The sequence below is a fragment of the Dermochelys coriacea genome, chromosome 7 (assembly GCF_009764565.3).
Source record: "Dermochelys coriacea isolate rDerCor1 chromosome 7, rDerCor1.pri.v4, whole genome shotgun sequence".
NCBI lineage: Eukaryota > Metazoa > Chordata > Testudines > Dermochelyidae > Dermochelys > Dermochelys coriacea.
Window position 1 is genome coordinate 32749367 of NC_050074.1, and position 21923 is coordinate 32771289.

The 21923-nt window shown below is 54.5% G+C and overlaps 1 protein-coding gene across 1 annotated transcript in view; it reads left to right on the plus strand.

Annotated features, from left to right (window-relative positions):
• Positions 1-21923, plus strand: part of CDC42BPG (CDC42 binding protein kinase gamma) — a 62909-nt gene that overhangs the window by 7762 nt on the left and 33224 nt on the right. The window lies entirely within an intron of this gene.

Here is a 21923-nt window from a genome sequence, read left to right on the forward strand (position 1 = left end):
GGGGCTGTCCCTGTTGTGCTAGATGCTGCCCAGACCTCCCTGCCCACAGAGGTATGCTCCATGGGGCTAGGTTCTGTGCAGCCTCCTACCGAGAAGCACTTCCTGACCCGGAGAGCTGCCAATCCAATCAGAGTTCACAATAAATAAACTTCCAGTCCAGAAAGGGGTTGTTATCTAATTGGGCCTCATGTAGTATCCTGGCTGGAACACCTGATGCTTCCTGTGTTGAGCCAACAAGCTGGCGAGGGGCCCAGATCTATCATGTTAGGGACAAAAGCTCGAGGCTTGATTTAAAAGCTCTGCAGGTGACCGGGGAATCCCCCCCCCTCTTCCTGGGTGTCCAACAGACAGAATTTGCTTCTGCATTCCCAGTGTGAATTTTAATTCCATTCTAGCTGCTGGTTCTTTAACCCCAGGGGAGGGGGTTGAACTGGGGCCCGTTTGCCCTCCCAGTCAAGAATGGTACCCTTAGTTTACTGAGCCATTGTGGGTTGAAGGCCTGGTCCCTGAAAGAGGGGGTGTCGTCACAGGGGAAGCAAGGGGATGAGGCTTGTGCTTCACATTAAACACACACAGGACTGGTGGCTTCAATTGGCTAAAGAAAAACTTAGTTGTACAATCTTATTGCTCAGGCCTGGCCTACCCACATATTTTGTGCTGGTGGCTGTGGGGGTATGTGTGAGAGAGAGAGACATACCATGACACCACCTAGTGTGGATGGTCTTTCACAGAGTTTAAGGCCAGAAGGGACAATGAGCTCATAGAGTTTGATCTTGGGTGTATCTCAGGCCCTTTTAACTTCACCTAGCTACCTCTGTCCTTAGCTCAATGACTTTACTTAGACTAACTCTTTCAATCCTTGGGCACCTGACCTCTTGTGAGCCCTGGGCCCAGAACAGCAGACCACCAATGTCTCAGGCCCCTGCTATGGCAGGGGATCAATGAGGTTAGACATGCCCAGATGATCCCAGCAGCTGACCCCCACCCTATGCTGCAGAGGAAGACAAACCCCGCCCACTACGTCCCTGCCAATCTGATGTGGGAGAAATTCCTTCCAACCCAAAATCTGCTGATCAGTTAGAACCTGAGCTGAGGAGCAAGATCCACCACGAGGCATCAAAGCCAGTGAATTCTCTGGACCACCTCAGAGCCCTAGTTTGACTCATCTCCAGCTGTAGCTGATCTTTGATCTGTCAGACGAAGGTTAGAAAATCCCAGCTACGTTTGGCCAATTGTGCATTGGAGAAAAAATTTCCTTCTCTGTTCTGCAGGTGCCCCATGCCTTAGACTGGTCTAGCTTATTACCCTTCCTCTATGGCGTGGTTTTCAAACTTTGTAGGCTGTGTACCCTTTTCCAAATAATGTAGTCTACTGCATACTCCCAGCTGAGATACCTACAATTCCATTGCTAAGTTTTACTAAATAAAATACGTTGTCCACCATTACAGGATATTTTTGTGCTTACTCCCTGATGAGAACTCGCACCTAGGGGTACACGTGCCCCCCTTTGAAAACTACTGCTCCATGGGAATAATTGTCCTAGTATATGTACATTGATAACAGTGAAACTCTGGCTATTTCAGGTGCATTGAGCCACTTTAACTACAGCAGCAGAGTTAAAGCAATACAACTACTGTATGCAGACAAGGGCTTAAAGCGGAAGTAGTCAATAGGCAGGCCGCAGGCCGAATCCAGACTGCTAGATGCTTTTCAACGGACTGTGAAATCTTATTTACTTATGATCATTATTGGGTTTTTATTATTTTCTCTGGAGTCTGGACCATGACGATACCTTGCTCAAGAAATGTGGACCTTGACAAAAAATAGACTACTCCTGGTTTAAAGAGAAGGCACACACTCTAGGCTAGCGACTAGGGCATTGGACTAGTAATTGAGACACCTGCATTCTAATCCTGCCTCTGCTACTCCTGTAATACATAGGATGGAGAATGCTCTTGTTCAGTGTCTGCTTGATGTAGACAAATACCAGGAAAACCACATATTGTCTCTTCTAGAGCAGAAACTAAATTGGCCACAGTAGCTGTATGTGTGTGTACTTCAATCTTCAGAAGATTTTTGGGTGTTTTTTAAAATTTGTTTGGAAGAACAGCACTTTTAAATTGATCTAAAAAATCTCTTTGAGGCAGGGACCATCTCTCGTTCTGTGATTTGGACAGTCTCAGACACGAGGGGGTCCATGTCCCTGAGTGGGGCTCCTTGGTACTATTGTGATGCATATAGTAATCTAGATACTGCTTCCTTGGCTCCTTATTTGACAGACCTCTGAAGATCTCCAGCGGTCCATCGAATTGCCCAATGGAGAGAAGATTTTTTTGCTTTTTCTACCACAATAATACACCAGAAAAGGATCTGAGAATCGCAGTCATCCAAGGCAGCATCTCACTACATGCCACCTGCCACTCCTGTCTGAAACTCTTGGCTGGAGCAGCCTTTTTAAAAAAAAAAAACAAAAAAACTATGATGTAACTCTTACTTCTCTGGCTCCTTCTTGTGAGGCAGTGGCAATACGATTACTCACGCTCCCCAACAGCACAGGTCTTGTTTTTCAGGTTTAGGCGCTGGCTGCCTTAGGTAAAGCACTCGATCTTGCTGTAGGATCCAAAAACTTCAGAAAACCATGCCTGGTACTTGGCAGGAAACTACCTTTTACTTTTTGTTAAAGTTAATCATTTTGGGGGCAGGGCATATTCTCCCTGGGACCGCAGCAGATGCTTGAGAGACTAACTTGAAAGGAAACTGATTTATTTCAGCTCATGATCTGTATTTCAGAGATGATTGGCTGTTTAAAAATAACTTTTGAAATCCCCTCATTTTTGCTGCGCCTTGGTTTGTATGACAGCAGGGGCTGGAAGCCCTATGAGACAAGGCAGAGGGCCCTGTTGGGCCATGCACTGCACAGACCCTGATCCAGATTTGGGGGGGGGGTGCATTATGGCTGGTGCATGAGCAGTAGTATTAAGGTACAGCCAAGAGATGCCAACCACGATCAGGGTTCCTTTATGACATGTATATTATTAATAGTACTATGGTAATGCCCAGGGGGTCCCAGTGAGAGGAGGGGCCCATTATATGGTATGCATTAGTAGTATGGTACTGCCTTGTTGCTCCAGCTCAGACTGGGGGGCCTGCTATTGGGCCAGGTGCTGCCCCCTGCCAGGTGAGGCCCCATTTACAGCATCTGTATCATTGCCTGCACTATAATAGCACCCAGAGGAGATCAGGGCCCCTGTCCTGGGGAGCACTGCTCAGATCCCAAATCCCTGGATTGTTTTGTTTTAACACCTTCTCCTAGGTCAGAACGACTCACGGTGAAAGCACTACACTAGCCTGCAGGACACCTGGCTTCAAGGGCTGGCTCTACCGCACAGTTCTTGGGAACCCTCAGCCAAGTCACTTCATCTGGGTCTCTGTTTCCCTTGTCCATAAAATAGGGATGGATTATTCACCCCATCTGCTTGAATTGTCAGCTCTTCAAGGCAAGGCTGGTCTCCTACTGTGTCTGTGCAGCAAAGCTTGAGGGTGGGGGGCGGGGATTTCCCCAAATCTTGGTTAGGGGTGTGTGTGCGCAGCATGTGGCACCACTAGGGCCCCCAGATCTTGATGGCGGGACAGGAGGGAATGTCTGTGCAGCACCTGGCATGGTGGGGGAGCCAGTCTCAGATCAGACACTTAGGCACTGCTGCAATACAAATATCTCCTTGTACTTTTTGCTATCAGTCAGTAACTGGGCTAAGTGGGGATGATAGCTAATAAATTTTAAAAAAATTAGCACAAGTGTCGTGTGTGTGTGTGTTGTTCCTGTCGTCAGGGTAACCTGGCTGGAATCTTGGTTGGCAGGTAATTTTTGGATCCAGCAACGCCTGTTGATTTCAGAGGGCTCTGTCTGATAAAAGACCTGAGGCTTCCTGCAAACTCTGAGCTGTTAAAAAGGGACACTACCAATTTTTAACCATCGCCCATCTGGCTCCAGCTACATCAGTGTTTGGTTTGCCTCAGCCTTGCCCTGAATTTGCTGGAGCACTCCTGGATTTGCAGTGAGAAAGGAATGGGGGCCCCTTTGCCAACACTTCATGTTCAAGTTCCATTTTAAAACAGGCGGGTGGAGGGTTAATAAATCACTAGCTGTTTCAATGAATAGCTGATTGATTGTTCCAGCTCCTTATTGCTGTCTTTAACCCTTTGTGCAAGGTGCTTTTAACACACGCTGCTCATGCCCATGACATGCTGAGAACAGCTGTTTGTCACTATGTTAATGTCCCGTTTAGCAAGGTTAATAAAAGTGTAGCTAACCTACTAGATGTATTACGATAGCACATGAAAGACCAAGAGTGAGAGCCTGTTATGGGATCCCCATCGGGTCAGGCGCTGTACACACATCCAGCGAAACCATCCCTGCCCGGCAGTGCTCCCACTCGGAATATAGGGTGGGAGGGGAACCTGGGGCACGAAGGGGGGAAGGGACTTGCCCCAGATTACACAGGGAGTCTGTAGCAGAGTGGGGACTTGAATCCTGATCCTACAAGGCCCAGGTTAGAGTCCTAACCACTGAGCCCACTTTCCCCTGTGGAGGCCTTTGAATTGTGGTCTCAGATGGGTGGTAGGGTGTTTTTTTGTTTTCCTTAGGGTGCAAAGTTCAACGTTTGAAGTGGGGGGGGTGTGAGAGAGAGAGAGAGAGAGGGAGAGAGAATAGAGCTAGTGAGAATACATAGCTGGGATGTGTGTGTATGTAGCTGATGTGAGCACGTGTGTGGATAGGTGGGGTGTGTGTATGTACGTGGGTGGATAGCTGGCGTGTGTGGATATACCTATGTAATGGGTGGAGCATGGCCATGTGCATCTATACGTGTATACACTGCAGAGTGTGAGAGCATGCAGGTGTGTACTTCACTTTCCCCACCATAGCAGAAAGGGCAGGTAAAGGGTGTGTAACGGGGGTGTTTGTGGTATGGAATCCTCCTCCTCAATACAAGTCATTACAGGAAGCCCTGAGTTAAGGCTCCATCTCACAGCTGTGCAGAGCAAGCACACTAGGATGGCAGAATCAAGCTCGAGCTGCTAAATGTCTATTGAAGGGGGTTGTTAATGATCAACTGTACAGAGCAGAGCACATGTGAGTCACGCTGTAACCCGGTGACTTGGGGCTCCCTCAGGAGTCAGTGCTGTTCTTATGAGTCAGGACTCTGCCAAAGCCTCTAACTTACCCGCTAACAACATGGCAGCTGTAGTGGCTCACTGCCCTAGGATGTGTTTGGTTAGTTTGAAAGGTATTGTGGCTTGAAGAGTAGATGCAGAGAAGGGAGAGGGAAATGAAGCTGTGGTTAAAATACAGGCCGGGGAGTCAGCGCTCCTACGTTCATTCCTAGTTGCACCAGGGAAGCGAGGAGTGGGAATGGGGACACCTGGGTTCTATTCCCAGCTTGGGAGGGGATGTGCATGTGGCAGCAATTTGTGGTTAGAGCGTGAGATTAGATACCAGGGGTGTGAGGTCTAGTGGTCAGAGCAGGGGACTGGGAGCCAGGACTCCTGGGTTCTCTTGCCATCTTTGGGATAGCGGTCTAAGCACAGCAGCAGGAAGAAGGGTGGTCTTGTGGGTAAGTCACACAGGCCTGTGTTCAGACCCTTGTTCTGCCACAGGCTTCTTACATGGCCTGGGGCTACTCAGTCCTCCCCTTGGCATCTGTTTCCTCATTGGTGAAATATGGAGAAGAACCCTTCCTTTGGCTAAGGAGAGTGTAAAGTCTTGGGGGCAGGAACGGTTTGATATGACTGAGAAGCCGTGATCTTGGGCAGGGAGAGGGGGAGGAGGGTGAATGATGTGGGGGTGCAATCTTTGTTGGAGAGTGTCTATGTAACAGGGTCCCCAATTTCATTGGCGGCCACCCAGTGAGTGAATGGGAATCTGCAATGGGGGATCACCAATCTTCGTCAGGGCTGTGATGGGCTAGCATAATACTGATCGTACAGGAAACCCCACTCCCCCACGTGCCGCCTCAGCCTTGTGACTCATGTGGGAGCATGTTACGTCAGCGCTCTACCTCTCAGTAATAATGATAAGCCAGGAATGAACTGGCTGGTCCGGCCGGACATTCCAGCACCGTGATACAGGAGCTTTGACGACCTGGTGGAGAGCTTTTCAATAACTGAATCACTGTTAAAGGAAGCTGTGCAGCTGTAGGAAGTGGGAGACCTGGAACTATTTTATCAACAGCTTTGTTGACACCCAAAAGGGTGTAAGTGAAGGTGTGAATTTTAACCAATACAATTATGCTGGTTTAGCCTCACGTGTGTTGTCTGGTTAAAAAGTATGTTGAAAAATCAGAGGGTGTGGAGAAGAGCCACAAAAATGACCCAAGGGCTGCAGAAAAGGCCTGCTAGCGAGAGCAGAAAGACAATCAAGAGGTGACTTGCTCCCAGTGTAAAGCACCTTCACGGGGGGAAAAATCCCAGATACTAAAGGGCTCTTTAGCGGAGAAAGACAGAACAAGCCCCGATAGCTGGAAGTTAAAGCCAGACATGCTGTAATTAGAAATAAGGCAGCAGTGCTTCCCAGTGAAGGTGATTAATCACTGGAAGTGGTGGAGTCTCAGTCTCCTGATGTCTCCAAGTCCAGTCTGGCTGCCTTGCTGGAATATGCTTTAGCCAGACATGAGTTATTGGGCTCAGTACATGGGGAAAAAGTAGTTGAAACTCTCTGGTCTGGGATATACAGGTTAGATGAAATGATCTTATGGTCCGTTGACTGCTGTGAAGCTAGACACACTTGTTCTAGTATAAAGAAAAGGAGTACTTGTGGCACCTTAGAGACTAACAAATTTATTAGAGCATAAGCTTTCGTGAGCTACAGCTCACTTCATCGGATGCATCCGATGAAGTGAGCTGTAGCTCACGAAAGCTTATGCTCTAATAAATTTGTTAGTCTCTAAGGTGCCACAAGTACTCCTTTTCTTTTTGCGAATACAGACTAACACGGCTGCTACTCTGAAACTTGTTCTAGTATAAAAGGGACTTTTTTCAGGTTAGTTAATGTCACTTGGGAAGGGGTTTAAGCTAAAACCTAAAATGCCGCTCTTGTGTGGAGTGTCCCCATGGGGATTATACAGATGTGACTGGACTGCTAAACTATAACTGGTAAAACTTTCCTGCATGGAACAGGGTGCAGGTGGTGAAGACAGGAAGTGCTGTCTAGTGGTTAGAGCAGGGCATGCTGGGAGGCTGGACTCTTGGGTTCTCTGGGAGGTGTCTACAGAAGGTAGAGTGGTAGTCAGGACTCCTGAGTTTTATTCACAGTCTCTCTTCTGCATTGTCAGCTACAACACACACATGCTGCTGCCACTAACAATCACTCTAGAGAGGTTTACCATCCACGGATGGACCTTGGGCATGTCAGTTTTCGCAGCCTCATGCCTCAGTTTACACTGACTATTTCCCTTCCTCTAATGGATATACTGCTAGGCTGCAAAGGGCTCTGATCCTTTGCTAAAAAGATGCTGGAGGAGTTCAAAATGTTCGTTAGCAACGTTTGTCCTTTGGTGCGCAAGGTAATGGGGGTAAAGCAAGCTGGTTGTGAAACTAACACACCTTATTTTTATATAGCATCAATGACGCAAACAGTGTCTCAGACCCAGGTCCTCTCAGCTATTTAGGCAGCTAACTCCCCAGGGGGGGAGGATCTGGGCTTCAGTGAGAGAAGTGGAAGAGAACACTGAGTGAGTGTGTGAGAGAGAGAGAGAGAGAGAGAGAGAGAGAGAGAGAGAGAACGAAGGCGGAGGAGAAGTGTGGCCTAGTGGCCAGCCCCCTGGCCTGAAATGCAAGAAACCTGGCTCCAGTTCCCAACTCAGCTATCGACTTCCTCTGTGTCCTTGGGCAAGTCCCTTCCCCTCTCTGTGCCTCTGCTTCCCCATTTTGTTGGGCCCTGCACAGACCCCGCCAGAGATTGGGGCCCCATTGTGCCAGGCTGCAGAGACACACAGTGAGACACAGTCCCTGCCCTGAAGAGCTCACAGCCTAAATGGACAAAGGGTGCACTATTCAGAGGGGGAACCTGCGGCCCACAGGGGGAAATGACTTCCTTAAGGTCATGCAGGGAGTCAGTGGTACAGCTGGGATTCGAACCCAGGTCACAGACTAGTGCCCTAACCAACTGCAGATGTCCTGCATCCTAACTCAGCTGCATAAGCATATGGCTGTCCTTTGCTGGAGCTGCCAACGTGGGAGATTTTAGCAATGTTCCCCAGGCACAGGCAGGGCTGTGGTTTGCTCTGCATTTTCTAGCAGGCCGACGGCTTCACGCCTCTCCTGACCTCAGAGAGCCACTCATTAACATGCTGCATGGTGCCTGGGGGGTGGGTGTTGGGTGTGCCCCACGCCCAAGCGTCCTGTCATCTTCTCAGCGCCTGCTGCCCAAATCCACAGCCTGGCACAGACACCAGGGACTGAGAGGCACCTACCGGCCTGGCTGGAGGAGGAGAACTGATCAGAGGACTTGTGGCTGCAGTTAGTAACTCGGCTGTGAAGGAGATGTAGGACTTGTCTAAATGGGAAAGTTGCAGCAGCATCACTTAGGGAAAGTGTTACCAGTTATACGGCTCTAGTTACTCCAGCATTACCCCATGGGGGTGGATGTACCGATGGTTAGCATGCTGGCCTGGGACTTAAGAGACCCACGTTCAGTGGCTTGCCTTGCCCTGGCCTTCTTATGAGATGTAGGGCAAGTCACTTAGCTACTCTGTGCCTCAGTTTCCCCACCTGTACAATAGGGATAACAGCATTACGCTACACACAGGGATGTTGTGAAGATGAAGGCATTAAAATGGGTGAACTGCTTAGATATTACAGAGATGGGGTCAGCTAAGGACACTAGTAAATCTTGTCTCTCCACAAAACTACGTGTATGTAAGTAAGCACACAGTTATCCCAGGGTGCAATGTTCCACTAATGGACTCTCTGCATTCTGGGTTTTTCACATGGTGGATCTTTGGATCTCCCATGAGTCCTCTCCAGCTATCCCATAATGCATCTGGTTTTCATGAGTCAGCGCTGTTTTCAAACAGCTACCAGCTTAGTTTCAAACTGCAAAGAGAAAGCATCGCAATCCAGGCAGCCATAACCACTAGGGATTGTACCAGTACAATGATATCAACTAAACAAATCACACCCTAGCCGACATAATTATATGTACCAGGACACAGGCTGGGTGGACACCATGCCTTCTTTTGGTAGAAGAATGGCTTTTTGGGGGTTAGCTTAAATCCCTTCCCAGGAGACTGAAACTAAACCAAAAAAGAAAAGGAGTACTTGTGGCATCTTAGAGACTAACAAATTTATTTGAGCATAAACTTTCATGAGCTACAGCTAACTTCATCAGATGCATTCAGTGGAAAATACAGTGGGGAGATTTATATACACAGAGAAAATAAAACAATGGGTGTACCATACACACTATAACGAGAGTGATTAGGTAAGGTGAGCTATTACCAGCAGGAGAGCGGGGCGTGGGGGGAACCTTTTGTAGTGATAACCAAGGTGGGCCATTTCCAGCAGTTGACAAGAATGTCTGAGGAACAGTGGGGGGGGAGGGGGAATAAACATGGGGAAATAGTTTTACTTTGTGTAATGACACATCCACTCCCAGTCTTTATTCAAGCCTAAATTAATTGTATCCAGTTTGCAAATTAATTCCAATTCAGCAGTCTCTCATTGGAGTCTGTTTCTGAATTTTTTTTGTTGAAGAATTGCCACTTTTAGGTCTGTAATCGAGTGACCAAAGAGATTGAAGTGTTCTCCGACTGGTTTTTGAATGTTATAATTCTTGATGTCTGATTTGTGTCCATTTATTCTTTTACGTAGAGACTGCCAGTTTGGCCAATGTACATGGCAGAGGGGCATTGCTGGCACATGATGGCATATATCACATTGGTAGATGTGCAGATGAATGAGCCTCTGATCATGTGGCTGATGTGATTAGGCCCTATGATCGTGTCCCCGGAATAGATATGTGGACACAGTTGGCAACGAGCTTTGTTGCAAGGATAGGTTCCTGGGTTAGTGGTTCTGTTGTGTGGTGTGTGGTTGCTGGTGAGTATTTGCTTCAGATTGGGGGGCTGTCTATAAGCAAGGACTGGCCTGTGTCCCAAGATCTGTGAGAGTGATGGGTCGTCCTTCAGGATAGGTTGTAGATCCTTGATGATGCGTTGGAGAGGTTTTAGTTGCGGGCTGATGGCTAGTGGCGTTCTGTTATTTTCTTTGTTGGGCCTGTCCTGTAGTAGGTAACTTCTGGGTACTCTTCTGGCTCTGTCAATCTGTTTCTTCACTTCAGCCGGTGGGTATTGTAGTTGTAAGAATGCTTGATAGAGATTTTGTAAGTGTTTGTCTCTGTCTGAAGGATTGGAGCAAATGCGTTTGTATCGTAGAGCTTGGCTGCAGACAATGGATCGAGTGGTGTGGTCTGGATGAAAGCTGGAGGCATGTAGGTAGGCATAGCGGTCAGTAGGTTTCCGGTATAGGGTGGTGTTTATGTGACCATTGCTTATTAGCACCGTAGTATTCAGGAAGTGGATCTCTTGCATGGACTGGTCCAGGCTGAGGTTGATGGTGGGATGGAAATTGTTGAAATCATGGTGGAATTCCTCAAGGGCTTCTTTTCCATGGGTCCAGATGATGAAGATGTCATCAATGTAGCGCAAGTAGAGTAGGGGCATTAGGGGATGAGAGCTGAGGAAGCATTGTTCTAAGTCATCCGTAAAAATGTTGGCATACTGTGGGGCCATGCGGGTACTCATAGCAGTGCCGCTGATTTGAAGGAATACATTGTCCCCAAATGTGAAATGATTCCAATTTCCCCATCCCCATTCCCTGTTCCCATTTCCCCTCTGATCCCACTGAGGGTTGCCAAAAAAAACTACACCATTTGCTCAAGAAACTCCCTGAAAAAGCACAAGAACAAATCCGCACAGACACACTCCTGGAATCCCGACCAGGGGTATTCTATCTGCTACCCAAGATCCATAAATCTGGAAATCCTGGATGCTCCATCATCTCAGGCATTGGCACTCTGACAGCAGGATTGTCTGGCTATGTAGACTCCCTCCTCAGGCCCTACGCTACCAGCACTCCCAGCTCTCTTCGAGACACCACTGACTTTCTGAAGAAACTACAATCCATCGGTGGTCTTCCTGAAAACACCATCCTGGCCACTGTGGGTGTAGAGGGCTTCTACACCAACATTCCACACAGAGATGGACTACAAGCCGTCAGAAACAGTATCCCCGATAATGTCACGGCAAACCTGTTGGCTGAACTTTGTGACTTTGTCCTCCCCCATAACTATTTCACATTTTAAAATCAAGGTGGGATGTATTTCAAACAGATCTGCTCTGGTTTGAATAGGAATTATTTCATGGAAGCTCTTTGGCATATGTTATGCAGGAGGTCAGACCAGAAATATGATCACCGTGGTCCCTTCTGGCCATAGGATCTATGAATCTAATGTTGCCTCCTCCCTATTGCCCCCTTGTGCCTCCTAATGCTGCCCCTGCCAGCCCTGTACTCCCCCCAGTCAGCTGGGTTGAATTCAAAATAAGACCGTCCACATGGTCCTTTGAAATGGGTTTAACTACACTGCTGTAAATTCACTCTTTTAAGCTTAAAATGGTGTAACTGTCTACCAATAATGCACACACACCAAAATACAGATGGATCTTGGCAGGCCCCTCTGGGCAGTACTGTAATACTACCAGTAATGCGCACACCAAAATACAGATGGATCTCGGCAGACCCCTCTGGGTGGTACGGTAATACTACTAATAATGCGCACGCAAAAATATGGACGGATCTCGGCAGGCCCCTCTGGAGTCTCGCTCTGAGAGAGGGAGCGAGTGCGCGGGCAGGAGACATCCCAGTGACTGGAGCAGCCAAAGTTTAATCTGTCTCCTGCATGGCCAACAGAGTTGTTCCCTGAATGCCAGTAGCCTAGCCCTCCACTAGCTCTGTCCCACTTGGTGCTTCCCCGCTGCCACCCATCCTTGCCCCTCCCAGTGCTGCTGGGCCCTCCGTAGTGCTGCCCCCCCCAGCACCTGAGAAAAAGACTTGGGGTCACAGTGGATAATCAGCTGAACATGAGCCTCAGTGCGAAACCTTAGCCAAAAGGGCTAACGCGATCCTGGGATGTATAAATGGGGAATCTGGAGCAGGAGGGGGAGGTTCTGTTGCCTTTGGATTTGGCTCTGGTGCCACTGCTGCTGGAACAGAGGTCCAGTCCTGGGGCCCTCATCTGGAGAAGATTATGGTCAATCGAGAGGGTCGGAAGAGAGCCACGAGAGATTAAACAATTGGGAGCTATGTGTACCAGAGAGAAGGTTAAGGGGTGACTGGATCACAGTCTATAGGAACTGACATGGGGAACAGAAATGTGATCACAGAGGGCTCTTCGATTTGGCAGACAAAGGTCTAACGAGATCCAGTGGCTAGACAAACTCAGACTGGAAATAAAGTACAAACATTTAACTGTGCAGGGAATTACCTCTTGGGACACCTGACCCAGGGTGGGTGTGGATCCTCCAGCATTGAAACTCCAGATGGGAGGCTTTTCTGACAGATCTGCTCTGGTTCAAACAGGGGAATTAATGCAGGGTTGCTCCATGGTCTATGCTAGACAGGAGGTTGGACCTGATAATCACAATAGTCCCATTTGCCCATGGAACCTATGAATCTAATGCTGCTCCCTCCTCATTGCCTCCATGCCTCTTAATGCTGCCCCAGCCCTCCTCTCATGTCCCCCCTTAATTCTATGTCTCTGATCCCTTCTTTTGCACCCCAACACCTTCTGCTCCTAACCCCCCTAGTCTCCCAGCAGCCCCCCAGATCTACTCTGTAGGGAGTGTCCCTGTATGCGTGGCTGAAGCAGAGAGGCTGTTTGTTTTCTCTTTACGCTGCTGGCGCCGGTTCCTCCGTGACTCAGCTGGCACCTGTCCCAACGTGCCCGGGCACTGGCCGTCCTCCTATCGCCGCACTGGGGAGCTGGACTCCTCCCAGTGCTAGGTGTTCCTGCAGAACATGGGGGAATAGAACCCAGGAGTCCTGACTTCCAGCTTCCTCATTGTTCTAACCCACTAGATCCTACTGCCCGCATAGAGCTGGGGAGAGAACCCAGGAGTCCTGGCTCCCGGTCCCTGCTCCCCACTGTTCTAACCCCTAGATCCCCGCCCTTCAGAGTCCTGGTGCTAGAATTCTGGAGTAGGGTCTTGCTGTGGGAATGAGGGTGCGAGGCTGGATGGGGGTCAGGACTCCTGGGATCGATCACCAGGTCAGGGGTATGGGGGTGGTGTCCCGTGGTAGGAGCAGGGAAGGCTGGATTGCAGTATGCTGGCCAGTAGATCTGAGTCACTGCTGCCCTCTACTGGCTGGCGTCAGGCCTGCTCAGCTGTGTGTCATCAGCCCTGTATTGCTCGCGGCATGCGGCAATTGTCCATTAGCTAAAGATGCAGAATTTTGGCAGTAGGAGGAGCTGAGCTGTCTCCCCGCTGCCGCTGCGAAGTGCTGAATGGCCTCACAGTGCCAAGCAGTGGTTATTATTAGACATTGGTGGGACGGGCGCGAGCGCCACTAGGGGGTGTATTATCAACAGGAGCTCACGTGTCGTAGCTTGTGTCGGCCAAGCTCCGTGCCTCCCCCAGAGCTCCTTGCCTCCCTCCATCCCCTAGCAGCTGCCTCGGGCCACCCTCCCAGCCCCTGCTAGATCAGGGACTCCCTGCAACCCCCATCCCTCCCCCAAGGGGTGCTAAGTGCCCCCCCACTCCCATAGGAGGGTTCCCTATTCTTCCCCCCATGTCAGTGACTATGTGTGCCCTTGGTCTCACCCCCCCATGCTGGCGGCTCTGTGTGCCCCCAGTCCCCCCCCACTAGCAGCTCTGTGTGTGCCCCCAGTCCCGCCCCCCGCCAATGGCACTGCGTGTGCCCCCAGTCCCACCACCGCCAGCGGCTCTGCGTGTGCCCCCAGTCCCCCCTCCCCCACCAGCGGCTCTGTGTGTGCCCCCAGTCCCACCAAACATACCCTCCATTCTCCTCAGTGGCACAAAGAGTGCCCCCTTACTCCTTCTCCCCATGCAATGGGCTCTGTATGTTCCATCCCCCCATTCCAGGATCCCCTATTATCCTTGGCAGGGTTCTGTGTGCCTCCCATGTCCCGCTCCCTCCCATACTCCGATCTCACATTCTCCCGCCATGCCAGAGGCAGAGGGCAGACCCACATTCCTCCCCCCCACCACACTCACGCACTTATTATTTGTCTAGGCGATGTCACTCGGGTGTCGGGGCGTCTCCGGGTTACAATCCATTGGGAGGCTGAGCTGAGCAGGGCTGGTGTTATGCTGGAAGCGTTAATAGGTGCCCACGACCAGTGCTTTGCTCTGCAGACAATTGCGTAGGTGCTCGGCACTGTGGCTGTGCAGAGACTCAATGGGTCCCCCCATTTCCCCTTCTGGTTTCCCGATTTGCTCCAGAATCCATCGGATTCTGGCCCCTGATGCCTCAACCGTTCCCTGAAATGCTGGAAGCGATCGGCTGCGATGCTCATAACTTGTAGCCTGGCCCTCAGACCGACCCAGAAATGCCAACCAGGTGTCAGCGCCTTCGTGAGCTGGGCCGAAGTTATGGTACTGCCCACAGGCCCCAGCCAAGAGCACAGCTCCGTTATCTTGTGTGCATTATTCGGAGTATTAAGGTAGATACTACAGGCCCAGCTGAGATCAGGGCCCTATTACAGCATGTGTGTTTCTATTAATGCCACGGTAGCACATCAGGTGTGTGCGTTGTTGGTACTATTACAGTAGCACCTACAGACCCCAACTGAGTTAGTTCCCCATTATGTCATGCACCTTATTGCTAGGATTACGGTAGTGCCTGGAGGCCCCAACTGAGCTTGGAACACTGTGATCCTGTCAGCCCAACTAGCTCGGTATCCCCTGACTCTCCCTGCTACCCCCAATCACAGCAGGGGCCCACCCAGCCTGGTAACCCCCCACCCTCCCTGCTACCCACAGTCAGACCCAGGACCCACCCAGCCCAGTATCCCCCCACCCTCCCTGCTACCCACGGTCAGACCCAGGACCCACCCAGCCTGGTATCCCCCCACCCTCCCTGCTACCCACGGTCAGACCCAGGACCCGCCCAGCCCGGTATCCCCCCATCCTCCCTGCTACCCACGGTCAGACCCAGGACCCACCCAGCCTGGTATCCCCCCACCCTCCCTGCTACCCACGGTCAGACCCAGGACCCACCCAGCCTGGTATCGCCCGACCCTCCCTGCTACCCACGGTCAGACCCAGGACCCGCCCAGCCCGGTATCCCCCCACCCTCCCTGCTACCCACGGTCAGACCCAGGACCCACCCAGCCCGGTATCCCCCCCACCCTCCCTGGTACCCATGGTCAGACCCAGGACCCACCCAGCCTGGTATCCCCCCACTCTCCCTGCTACCCACAGTCAGACCCAGGACCCACCCAGCCCAGTATCCCCCCACCCTCCCTGCTACCCATGGTCAGACCCAGGACCCACCCAGCCTGGTATCCCCCCACCCTCCCTGCTACCCACAGTCAGACCCAGGACCCACCCAGCCCGGTATCCCCCCACCCTCCCTGCTACCCACGGTCAGACCCAGGACCCACCCAGCCTGGTATCCCCCCACCCTCCCTGCTACCCACGGTCAGACCCAGGACCCGCCCAGCCCGGTATCCCCCCATCCTCCCTGCTACCCACTGTCAGACCCAGGACCCGCCCAGCCCGGTATCCCCCCATCCTTCCTGCTACTCACGGTCAGACCCAGGACCCACCCAGCCTGGTATCCCCCCCACCCTCCCTGCTACCAACTGTCAGACCCAGGACCTATCCAGCCCGGTATCCCCCCACCCTCCCTGCTACCCACTGTCAGACCCAGGACCCACCCAGCCCGGTATCCCCCCACCCTCCCTGCTACCCACGGTCAGACCCAGGACCCACCCAGCCTGGTATCCCCCCACCCTCCCTGCTACCCACGGTCAGACCCAGGACCCACCCAGCCTGGTATCCCCCCCATCCTCCCTGCTACCCACGGTCAGACCCAGGACCCACCCAGCCTGGTATCCCCCCCACCAGTCAGACCCAGGACTCACCCAGCCTGGTATCCCCCCCACCAGTCAGACCCAGGACCCACCCAGCCCGGTATCCCCCCACCCTCCCTGCTACCCACGGTCAGACCCAGGACCCACCCAGCCTGGTATCCCCCCATCCTCCCTGCTACCCACGGTCAGACCCAGGACCCACCCAGCCTGGTATCCCCCCACCCTCCCTGCTACCCACGGTCAGACCCAGGACCCACCCAGCCTGGTATCCCCCCATCCTCCCTGCTACCCACGGTCAGACCCAGGACCCACCCAGCCTGGTATCCCCCCCACCCTCCCTGCTACCCACGGTCAGACCCAGGACTCAACCAGCCTGGTATCCCCCCCACCAGTCAGACCCAGGACTCACCCAGCCTGGTATCCCCCCCACCAGTCAGACCCAGGACCCACCCAGCCCGGTATCCCCCCCACCCTCCCTGCTACCCACGGTCAGACCCAGGACCCACCCATCCCGGTATCCCTCCCACCCTCCCTGCTACCCACGGTCAGACCCAGGACCCACCCAGCCCGGTATTCCCCCACCCTCCCTGCTACCCACGGTCAGACCCAGGACCCACCCAGCCCGGTATCCCCCCACCCTCCCTGCTACCCACGGTCAGACCCAGGACCCACCCAGCCCGGTATCCCCCCATCCTCCCTGCTACCCACGGTCAGACCCAGGACCCACCCAGCCTGGTATCCCCCCCACCCTCCCTGCTACCCACGGTCAGACCCAAAACCCACCCAGCCTGGTATCCCCCCATCCTCCCTGCTACCCACGGTCAGACCCAGGACCCACCCAGCCTGGTATCCCCCCATCCTCCCTGCTAGTCACGGTCAGACCCAGGACCCACCCAGCCTGGTATCCCCCCATCCTCCTTGCTACCCACTGTCAGACCCAGGACCCACCCAGCCTGGTATCCCCCCACCCTCCCTGCTACCCACGGTCAGACCCAGGACCCACCCAGCCCGGTATCCCCCCACCCTCCCTGCTACCCACGGTCAGACCCAGGACCCACCCAGCCTGGTATCCCCCCACCCTCCCTGCTACCGACGGTCAGACCCAGGACCCCCCCAGCCCGGTATCCCCCCACCCTCCCTGCTACTCATGGTCAGACCCAGGACCCACCCAGCCTGGTATCCCCCCACCCTCCCTGCTACCCACGGTCAGACCCAGGACCCACCCAGCCTGGTATCCCCCCACCCTCCCTGCTTCCCACGGTCAGACCCAGGACCCACCCAGCCTGGTATCCCCCCACCCTCCCTGCTACCCACGGTCAGACCCAGGACCCACCCAGCCTGGTATCCCCCCACCCTCCCTGCTACCCACGGTCAGACCCAGGACCCCCCCAGCCCGGTATCCCCCCACCCTCCCTGCTACTCATGGTCAGACCCAGGACCCACCCAGCCTGGTATCCCCCCACCGTCCCTGCTACTCACGGTCAGACCCAGGACCCACCCAGCCTGGTATCCCCCCATCCTCCCTGCTATCCACTGTCAGACCCAGGACCCACCCAGCCTGGTATCCCCCCACCCTCCCTGCTTCCCACGGTCAGACCCAGGATCCACCCAGCCCGGTATCCCCCCACTCTCCCTGCTACTCACGGTCAGACCCAGGACCCACCCAGCCCGGTATCCCCCCCACCCTCCCTGCTACCCACTGTCAGACCCAGGACCTACCCAGCCTGGTATCCCCCCACCCTCCCTGCTACCCACTGTCAGACCCAGGACCCACTCAGCCTGGTATCCCCCGACCCTCCCTGCTACCCACAGTCAGACCCAGGACCCACCCAGCCTGGTATCCCCCCACCCTCCCTGCTTCCCACAGTCAGACCCAGGACCCACCCAGCCCGGTATCCCCCCACTCTCCCTGCTACTCACGGTCAGACCCAGGACCCACCCAGCCCGGTATCCCCCCCACCCTCCCTGCTACCCACTGTCAGACCCAGGACCTACCCAGCCTGGTATCCCCCCACCCTCCCTGCTACCCACTGTCAGACCCAGGACCCACTCAGCCTGGTATCCCCCGACCCTCCCTGCTACCCACAGTCAGACCCAGGACTCACCCAGCCTGGTATCCCCCCCACCAGTCAGACCCAGGACTCACCCAGCCTGGTATCCCCCCCACCAGTCAGACCCAGGACCCACCCAGCCCGGTATCCCCCCCACCCTCCCTGCTACCCACGGTCAGACCCAGGACCCACCCAGCCCGGTATTCCCCCACCCTCCCTGCTACCCACGGTCAGACCCAGGACCCACCCAGCCCGGTATCCCCCCACCCTCCCTGCTACCCACGGTCAGACCCAGGACCCACCCAGCCCGGTATCCCCTCATCCTCCCTGCTACCCACGGTCAGACCCAGGACCCACCCAGCCTGGTATCCCCCCCACCCTCCCTGCTACCCACGGTCAGACCCAAAACCCACCCAGCCTGGTATCCCCCCATCCTCCCTGCTACCCACGGTCAGACCCAGGACCCACCCAGCCTGGTATCCCCCCATCCTCCCTGCTAGTCACGGTCAGACCCAGGACCCACCCAGCCTGGTATCCCCCCATCCTCCCTGCTACCCACTGTCAGACCCAGGACCCACCCAGCCTGGTATCCCCCCACCCTCCCTGCTTCCCACGGTCAGACCCAGGACCCACCCAGCCCGGTATCCCCCCACCCTCCCTGCTACCCACGGTCAGACCCAGGACCCACCCAGCCTGGTATCCCCCCACCCTCCCTGCTACCCACGGTCAGACCCAGGACCCACCCAGCCCGGTATCCCCCCACCCTCCCTGCTACCCACGGTCAGACCCAGGACCCACCCAGCCTGGTATCCCCCCACCCTCCCTGCTACCCACGGTCAGACCCAGGACCCACCCAGCCTGGTATCCCCCCACCCTCCCTGCTACCGACGGTCAGACCCAGGACCCCCCCCAGCCCGGTATCCCCCCACCCTCCCTGCTACTCATGGTCAGACCCAGGACCCACCCAGCCTGGTATCCCCCCCACCCTCCCTGCTACCCACGGTCAGACCCAGGACCCACCCAGCCTGGTATCCCCCCACCCTCCCTGCTTCCCACGGTCAGACCCAGGACCCACCCAGCCCGGTATCCCCCCACCCTCCCTGCTACCCACGGTCAGACCCAGGACCCACCCAGCCTGGTATCCCCCCCCCCTCCCTGCTACCCACGGTCAGACCCAGGACCCACCCAGCCTGGTATCCCCCCACCCTCCCTGCTACCGACGGTCAGACCCAGGACCCACCCAGCCTGGTATCCCCCGACCCTCCCTGCTACCCACAGTCAGACCCAGGACCCACCCAGCCCGGTATCCCCCCACCCTCCCTGCTACTCATGGTCAGACCCAGGACTCACCCAGCCCGGTATCCCCCCACCCTCCCTGCTACCCAGGATCAGACCCAGGGCCCATCCATTTAGTAAGGTCTGTCACTCTGTAGCTGGGATCCTCGTGGCTGGTGGGTGGGGCCCTGTGACCGGACTGTGGGAGTCAGATCTGCCAGCCTGGCAGCCCCCTGTGTGGTTCCAGACCCAGCACTCTGCCCGTGCCAGGCTCGCGGAGGGAGGAATGCAGCAATGCAGGTTCTCCCAGGCACATCCAGGCCAGACCACACCCTCCACGCGGCTTAAACTAGACGTTGTTGCCATCACTGTGCCCAGGTGGGAAAGAAAAGTGTGAAGACCCAAGACTCCTTCTGGCTCCTGCAGTAGCTGAGGACAGCATCCAGGAGTCCCGACTCCCAGCCTACCTGCTTTAACCCACTAGACTCCACTCCCCCCTCCCACAGCTGGGATAGAACCCAGGAGTCCTGGCTCCCAGCTCCCCTGATCCAATCACAAGACCCCATTCTCCTGTCAAAGCAAGTGTCATGAGTTTTGGTTTGTGGTTGTAGGGTTGCCTGCAGAGGTCTGTGCACGCCCAGAGATTTCCCATCTGGCCACTATTGGGTGTCCCACGTCTGCAACGAGTTTGGCGGGTCTCAGCTGTGTTCCTCATGACACCGGTGCTCTCCTGAAACTGGCACTAGCTTCTCTCCTCATCCTCAGTCTCCATGGCGAGAGCGGGGGCTGAAATGACCTCAGAATCAGACACTCTCTTGCCAGTTCAGGCGAACTATCCCAGTCCCTGTCCTGGGCCGAGGGGGCATGGCATGATGGGGCATGCCCTGATCACGCCGTGCCTCGGGATGCTGCAGAGAGGCGGGGGAAGGGGCACCTGAGGCAGGTGAACAAGTTGGTGCATAGCAACCACAAGTGCCTAATTGGAGACAATCTTGAAAAGTTGCAACATCATAAATCGCTTTTGCGTTGTGCTTGCTGCTGTGAGCAGGCAGGGAGCCTGGACTCCTGAGTTCTGTGCCTGGCTTTGGAAGGGGTGTGAGTCTAGGGGTTAGAGCAGGAGGCGCTGGGAGTCAGGACTCCTGGGTTCTATACCCGGCTCTGGGAGGGGAGTAGGGTCTGATGACTGGTGGGAGGGTGATTTATACAGCCCTGCCCGCAGGCCCAGTGTTGGATGTACATCTGCAGACCCCCTCCCTGGGCCATGCAGGAACAGCACCAGACTAGCGTGTCTGGGGAGGCTCTGGCCAGGCTGCTACTCGCCAGTTAATTTCTTTGCCTGCTCCGTGCAGTCGCTAGGAGTTGGTGGCAGGCTTATGAGCCAGTGCCGGAATCCTGAACTCAGCAAGTCTCTTGCGCCTTCAATCCAGTCCCCGGCTGGGCCATCTAGGTGCCTCCCCCGTTGCCCAACGTCTTGCAAAATGCCTTTGCTCTGTGGAAGGAATAATCGGGCTTCAAAACGCCTGCCAGAAGCCAATTAGCAGGGCCCATGTAATGCCTCTTCCCTGGGGATTATCCTGCTTTGTTTATATCATCGTATATAGTCCATTGAGGCCATGGCTAGGAAAGTTATGGGGTCTAGTGAACAGGGCACTGGAGAGGGAGTCAGGACTCCTGGGTTCTAGTCCTGGCTCTGAGAGGGGAGTGTTAGTGGGTTACAGCAGTGGGGATGGGTGTCAGGCCTCCCGGGGTACATCTGTACAGCAATCTGAAGCCCGTGGCAGGGAGTCTCAAAGCTCAGGTCTGCACACTCAGACCTGTGCCGTGGCGCTAAAACCTAGCCGTGCTGGTGCTGTGAAGCGATGGAGGTGGGCAGGCTGAGATGTGCTGCTGCAGGTTGCTGCTAGGGTGACCAGACAGCAAGTGTGAAAAATTGGGATGGGGGGAATAGGCACCGATATAAGACAAACCCCCAAACAGTGGGACTGTCCCTATAAAATCAGGACAGCTGGTCACCCTAGTTGCTGCTGGCTGTAGGCAAACCCCTAGAGTCTGGTCCCAGCTCTGCCACTGACGGGCTGTGTGACTTTGGGCAAGTCCCTTCCCCTCTCAGGGCCTTTGTTTCTACTGCCACCCATGTCTGTCTTGGCTGTAAGAGCTTTGGGGCAGGGACTGTCCCGCAATGTTGTGTCTGTGCAGCACCTGGCGCAATGGGGTCCCCATTGTGCTGGATGCTGTACAGACCCTGACCGAGATCAGGGCCCCATTGTGCCGGGCGCTGCACAGACCCTGACCGAGATCAAGGGCCTGCGTCATGCCAGGTGCTGCACAGGTTGTAACTGAGATTGGGCCCCCATTGTGATGAAGGCTGTACAGACTCTGACCCCCCATTGTTCTGGGTGCTGCTGCACAGACCCTGACTGAGATCAGGGCCCCCACTGTGGCAGGCGCTGCACAGACACGAGAGCAAGTTCCTGCCCAAAGAGCTC